At 45.5% G+C, this 6,801-nt stretch overlaps 1 protein-coding gene across 1 annotated transcript in view; it reads left to right on the forward strand.

The window, feature by feature from the left end:
* The first annotated feature begins 145 nt into the window (after positions 1-145).
* CTBP2 (C-terminal binding protein 2) overlaps positions 146-6,801 on the forward strand; it is a 170,056-nt gene continuing 163,400 nt past the window's right edge. Inside the window, exon 1 of the mRNA XM_011930201.1 lies at positions 146-326. The gene's annotated coding sequence lies outside the window, so the exon portion shown is untranslated. The remainder of the gene's footprint in view (positions 327-6,801) is intronic.

Genomic DNA, 6,801 nt, shown 5'->3' on the forward strand with positions numbered 1-6,801 from the left:
CAAGAGCTCGGCTCGGTCACCGCGGGCCGCGCCGAGACACACACGCGCGCACACACTCCCTCCCGTGGCTCGCTTTCTGCCGGCGACGACGGTCGCGGACACGGAGTGAGCGTGTGCGCGCGAGTGTTTGTGGTTGTCCCCCCTCCCCCTCCCGGTACTTTTTCCGGAGGCGGCCCAAGCGGCAGTTGGCTGCAGAGGACCCCACGTTTAGGATTTTATAGGGAAGAGGAGGAATTTTTCGTAGAAATCCCCGCTCTGCGTGCTCGTGGTGGAGGCTGCTGGCAATGGCCTACGTCGTCACACCGGGTTTCCTTGCCCTGTCCGGGGTAAACAATCCTTCTGTGTATTTACCCCCTTTTTTCTTTAAAGATTGGAGATCGGGTTAAGTTCTTAGAGAGTCTGATGCGAGTGGCTGGAAGGATAGACAAGAGAATTCTATTCTATAAATATGCATTGGGAATTTAAAATGCTAAACGCCTTATTTGCAATTCTGTTGGATATTCTAGAGACTGGTATATTTTTATCTGACATGGATAATTTTGAGGGGACGTTATATTTTGGGGAAGTTTACAAAGTGATTCTTTCTGCCTTTCTAACTTGGGCGAAATGTATCGACTCATACCACTCTTTCAGAAAAGATAGCTTTCTCTGCTAGGTGTTTGGGTTCGAAGACAGTTTAAAAATTACCTCGTGTTCAGTACCTAAGATTGCTGTTTTGCCTCGAGGGTTTTCCGAGTAGAAGTGGGTAGTTTTCGTGTACTTTGAGAATTCTGAGGTTTTTAACCTCCCCCCTGTTTTTTAATATAAATCTTTTCTATTTTGAAGTAATGAGACTTTAAAGGATCTTGTTTTTATAATCACTTGATTTCAAAGGATACTTCTTACAGCAATTATAAAGTAATAGTCAAAATGCTAATTAAACATTTTCAGTCATAGCTGCTTTAATATTGAAACAGAATTTTTTTCTTTAGCAGAGACAGTATCATAGAGTTGAAACAGTAAATATTCTTTTGTCTGGCATCAGATCTCTGAACTGCTCTGACATTCTCCTGAAAAACCCCTGGTGCCCTTTTTATTGCCCCCAAAAGAAAAGTTAATGAGATGGTAGATTTCAAGCAAAAAAGCAGGCCCTCTTTCTTGCAAAATATGCTTACAGTTGCCATTGAAGTTGGATGTTAGCCGTGAATGCACTTGCCTTTAATGAAACCAGTTTAATCGTTCACACTTGATCAAGTATAACATGAGCAAACAAAGGAAATAAGCCAGCATATTTCTGTAGAGTGTAAGTGTTGATGTTGGGTCACCCCCTCCCCCCACCCTGCGCCCCGGTAGAAAGGAGAGAAGGTTGAAGGCAAAGGGAATTTATGGCGCTGATTGGTTTTTTGTGCCCCAGGGGTAGGGGACCCCAGTCACATCCCTTTGGAAAGCAGTTATTAGAGGGAATGAAAAGATCTTGGGTTTGGAGCTTGTTTTGAACATGACTAGGTGGTTTGGGTTTAATTCTTTTTCCTATTTAGAAAGATAAGTTAGGGTGCCGAGTCCCACCACTCTTTTTTTTTTTTTAACCCCAACTTGACAACCCCCTCTCCAATTGTACCTTAATAAGAGTCTGCAGGTTGAATGCAGAACCCTGTGAGTTATTTACGGTTTCTCCTGGGAGCTTTGAAACTGACCCTTGAATGGGTGTTCTCCTGCGGGGAGGAGCAGGGTGAATTACCTTTTCTTAACTGATTTTAAAAAGCCTCATTGTCCCTAAAAATCATTTCCTTGCATGAGTTGCAATTTATGTGTGGAACTGAATCATCAATTCAGTGAAGACAGAGATATTCATAAAGTATGTCTCTAAAGTTCAGAAAGTAAGAACGTTTGGCTACTTAAAAGCAAACACTAGTGCCATTGTAAAAACACACCAGTGACATACTTGGTGAGACATTTTGGCCTTTTGAGACTCGGGGCACACCTGCTCCTGTCCCTGCCAAGGTGTGTGTGCTTTCCCTGCCGTTGTTAATCTGGTCGTATACACGAGATGAAACAGTAGAACTTGCTATCTGTATAATTATTAACTAGCTTGTCAGTTACCCTTTCAGAGAATAATCAATGACTTCGCTCTTAACTTTTAAAATTCTGGATATTTTACTTTCTAAGTCCGGAAAGTGTTTCAAAGAGAGATTAAATGAAACAAACAAACAGCAACAACAAACGACAAAACCAGAAAATCAACCTGCAACTTTGTAGTTTCTGAGTAGCTAACTACAAGGTAAAGAAATGATGACTGTATGTAGTATGTACTGAACAAGCAGTGCACTGGATTTGAAAATGATATTTTATTGCTACCATTGCTGTTAAAATACAAACGGCTCACACTATTTGAAATCTTGAGATTCACGGATTGAAAAAAAAAACCAAAAAGGACACCTCTGAGGGAGCAGCCCTGCTGAGATCTAGCACCAGAATGCCATTTGCCAACAGTTCACTAACATCATGAATCATTTTTGAAAGCAAAGTTATACCCTTTGCACTTAACGCTTTCCCTCAATGGAAAAAATTTAAGGAGTTTACAGCAATGGTGGAATGGCGGCCCCAGTTGTCATTTTTTACCACTGTCATTTCCATAGAGAGGGGCTGTCGTCATAATGTATGTGCCTGCAGCCTGGGTTCCTCTGTTAATCTGTCAGGGAAAAGCAGCAGCCCTAGTGTCCTGTGGCCCTGAATCAGGCCACAAATATATATTCATACAGCTCATGGTTGGGAAGGGACGTTTATCAGTCGGGCAGGGCACAGCTCAGGTAATATTTCCACTTTGGGATGGTAGGTCTGTTACACAGGGTGGAACACATTTTTGTAGTAACTAAAAAATGGGAGGGCAGTTTGTCCCTAGAAAAAGAAGTATTTGTACTTAATGGAAGTGACCCATGGGGTGAAATCTCGGGGTGTCTTTTCCCCCAATAATCTTTCTGTGAATTGCTAGGTGAGGAATGCCTGTGTGAACTTTCCCTGCTGAAAACTTTTAGTGGGCACGTGAAATGCTGGCATGCATACGCTCTTAAGAGACTGCGCCACCCGGGCAAATATCAGTTTTCTCCCTTACAGCTGGTAAGCATGTCCTAATTTACACTGCTGTGAGTTAAAGTTACAGCACTCCTGGAAAGAAGGGAAACTGCAAGGCTTCTCCTCCCCACCTCATCTTTTGAAGTTAATTTTCATTCAAGTCTGTGTTTGATGGAATATGTATCAAAGACTTATGAAAGGGTTTTTCTTTTTTAATCCTATCTCGGGGTTTGGAAAATTATATTTAATAATTGCTAAAAACTTCAGAACCATTTTAAAGGTGTTCAGTGGCTCTTTTGATCATGATTTAATGGAGAGTATCCAAAAGCCATCAATGTGACTCTAATGATATTCACAAATTAATGTTTGGGCATAATCTGGAGTTTGCTTTTAGCTATCATTATTAATGTTTAAAGCCTAAATTATGGCTGCATTTGGGCATTCAGAACTTCGCCTGTGAAAAGAAGGGCTTTGCACATTGTGTAAAACAAAAGGGGGGGGGATTCACAAATGAATACAGAATGTACAATAGGGAGAGAGCCAGGCCATTGTTTGTGTGGAATGTTGACCATGGGAGCCAAGGGCCAGTTTCGCCTTCATTCTTCTAACTGCTGGAGAACACAGAAACTTCAGGAGCTGCGGACAGGATGGGAACCAGGGGCACATTCATCTGTCTTTGCCGGGCATGGAGATTTGGTCTGCCCCCTTTCCAGAGTTTTTCTTAGAAGGTGGTCTTTTCTGGACTGCTGAGGAACGTCGTGTGCTTTCTCTTCTCAGTAATCTGCTTTTCTGAGGAACGATTTTAACAGCAGATAGTAGAGTTCCTCAAGGACAGTGTAAACAGACCTTTTCTACCCCCTCGAAATGTGATTTTAGGAAATGATATTCAACTTCAGAAAGGAGGCATCTTAAGTCACAGGAAGAAGTTGTGTTTATTTTTACTCCTCTCCTGACTTTAAAGTAGTCTTTAATCTGTTGGTAGCATTAGGGAGAACACAGCTAAAATAAGTTTTTGCTGGATGTTCATGTTTTGTGTAGCTGCTGCCGTTTTGGAAAAAGCTCCTCCCGCGTTCACAAAGCCCTTCTCCTTCCACGTGGGAGCCGAGGTCCCAAAGTGGAACCAGCTCTATAGCTTAAAGGAGGTGCATTCGTGGCCCCTCACTTTTTAACCCTCACCTTAAGTGGAATATGTAGATAATATGCAGATCATTAACCATTGTTGGTGTCTGAAGCCTGTTCAGTTTTTTAGCAACTACACTCGGTGAGCACCAGTGGCAGTTTGCATGTGTATGTTCCTAGTCCCTCCCTTAGTGAATGTTTCAGAAGTGCCCTGCTTTAGCTGTTTACCTAAATTTAACAGATGGTTGCCTAGAGTTGGCTTAATATTCACAAAAATTGTGATGAAATCGTTGGGATCTTATGAATGGGACAAGTGATGAGTTTGGTTCTATAGAGAGTTGTGACTTTTGTCCTAGGTGATAATAGAGGCTTCGTTTCTCCCAAAGATCGGTTGGGGTTTCAAGGATGGGAACCCTGAGTAGCTGCTGTTGTCTGCCCCGATCTTGGTGGTGACCAGCCTTGCCTTTGGTTTTGTTGCCTTCTGTGAGTCCAGAAAAGCCCTGGAGGCGGGGGTGAGGGGGAGAGGGAGGGCTGGACTTTCCATCCATGGGGTTCTAAAAATCCTTCTCACTTATAAAATACAAAAATATGTACCTTCCATTGTATTGCTGATTTGTGCGTCCTCCAAAGCTCTCCTCTGATCAGCAGAAATGTGCTTTTTGCATTAAAACAAATTCTTAATTATGACTAAAAGAAACTGTCAGCTGCCTTAAAGATTGTCTGGAAATAGTGGCAATATTTCTGTGTCTCATTCCAGCCCACGTTGTGGCAGAAGCCAGGAAGGGCCACGTTAAAAGGATGTGTCACAGAAACAGTATGTGTAGGTCTTCCTGCAGCACAAGTGAACTCAGGGCTTGTAAAGTCCAGCTTATCGTGGCTGTGCTCCAGCCATGCCTGAAATCTGGCCTCCAGCAATCTGTCCAGGCCCAGGACAAACAAAACCTTCATTATGGAGTCACAGAATCTGAGGAAGTTTCTCTGGAAGGAACCGAAGACCTAGACCATGGAGGGAGATCAACTCCTCTGGCCTAATGGGGCTTTTCTTTTTCCAAGATGGAATTTAAAAATCTTACCTATAAAATTAGGCTAGCAAAGAATTATTTTATAGGTGCAAGTGGCCAGAGTCTAACCTGGAAATGATAGTATTGTACCTCCCCCAGCTCTGTGTGTGGCAGGGGGAGGGTGGAGAGGGGAAATGAGAGATGAAGAGTTTGGAGGGGAAAACAGAGCATTCGAGGTTTCTCTGCTGGAGGGGGGTGAAAGGCCAGGAGTTTGTGCACCTTTCCTTGTAAATGAACTCTAGCTGTGAGTTTATTATTTTGCTGATGGATGGTCTTTAGTGCAGTCTAGAAGTGCAAACAAAGTCGGCTTATCCGCTGCTTGTTCAGGTCCAGGGAGGCCAAGGGAAGCGGTGGGGGCGGTTCTTGCAAATGCATCTGGATCCTGGACACCCCACTTGGTGTTGCTGCAGCCAGCTCCCAGGCCTGCCCACCTGGAGTACAGCCAGAGCCAGCAGCGGGCATGGCCCGAGAGAGCTCTTAAAGCCATGTCTCAGGAACGGTTGAGGGAACTGAGAATGTTCAGCCTGGAGTGGAGACGCCCCTGGGGAGCCCAACATTGTCCTCCCTGTGGTCATGTGGCCTTACTCTGCTCGGAACAGGGAGGCCTTGCTGTTGGAGCTGCCGGGCCAGATGGGCTGCGTGGGCTTCTGGCACAGGCAGAACTTGGCTGACCATTGGCTCCCAGTGATGGCCAAGGCGCCGCAAACACCAGAGACCCTGATGGAGACTCAGGCTTTGAAAGCACCTCCGAATGAGCTGGGGAGGATACTGTATTTTCTTCCCAGTGGGAGTGACCAATAATCTTAAAAGTTTTTTCCCTTTCTCCAGACGTTCAGCTGTGGTCGGCACTCTGGATTGCTCTGTCTGCCCTGCGGACTGGATAGAGCTAGAGGCTCAGGGTAGATACCCAGCTGACCCGACATTTCCTACCCATATTCCCTGTTCCCTAGTGTTTCAGGAGCATGCAGAGACAGACCTGATTCTTGTATGTCAAGGCTTTCAGATTACGGAATAGAAGTCACACTAGGAGGGCAATCAATAAAGAGTATATTTTGCTATACAGATACCAGTATGCACTTATAAGTGCCTACAAGTAAAATCTGGAATGTTTTTGATCTTAAAAACATTTCACAGTCATTAATCTTCACGACGCTCCTGCGGGCTGGGTAAATAGAGCAATTCCTATTTTATGCCAGGAAGAAATATTGAATTGCCTCCCCCAAGTCATAAAGAGGCTGTTTTCCTCCTTGTTCCTGTGACTTGCGGTGTGGGGGGCCTGGGGCGCCGGGAACCCCTGCGATCAGCTCAGACTGACTCCAGGACGACTTCCGGTGTCCTGCGCGACCTTCTGCTGCAGGGAGGGCCAGCCCGCCACACCTGGCCGCCTTCTACCTGGAGAGGGCGGGGTCTCCTGCCTTTCCTGGACCGCGGGGTGCCCCACCCTGCTGCAAGGACGGGCCTCCTGGCGTCCGGGCTTCCGGGGTCCCGGGGTTCCTGGCTCCCGAGCCCCAGGTGAAGCCCCCTCCATGCCTGGGGTCCGCCCCTCTCCTCCCGGCGGGTGGACCTGGAGGCT

This window comes from Colobus angolensis, unplaced genomic scaffold (assembly GCF_000951035.1).
Source record: "Colobus angolensis palliatus isolate OR3802 unplaced genomic scaffold, Cang.pa_1.0 Scaffold85, whole genome shotgun sequence".
NCBI classification, from domain to species: Eukaryota; Metazoa; Chordata; class Mammalia; order Primates; family Cercopithecidae; genus Colobus; species Colobus angolensis.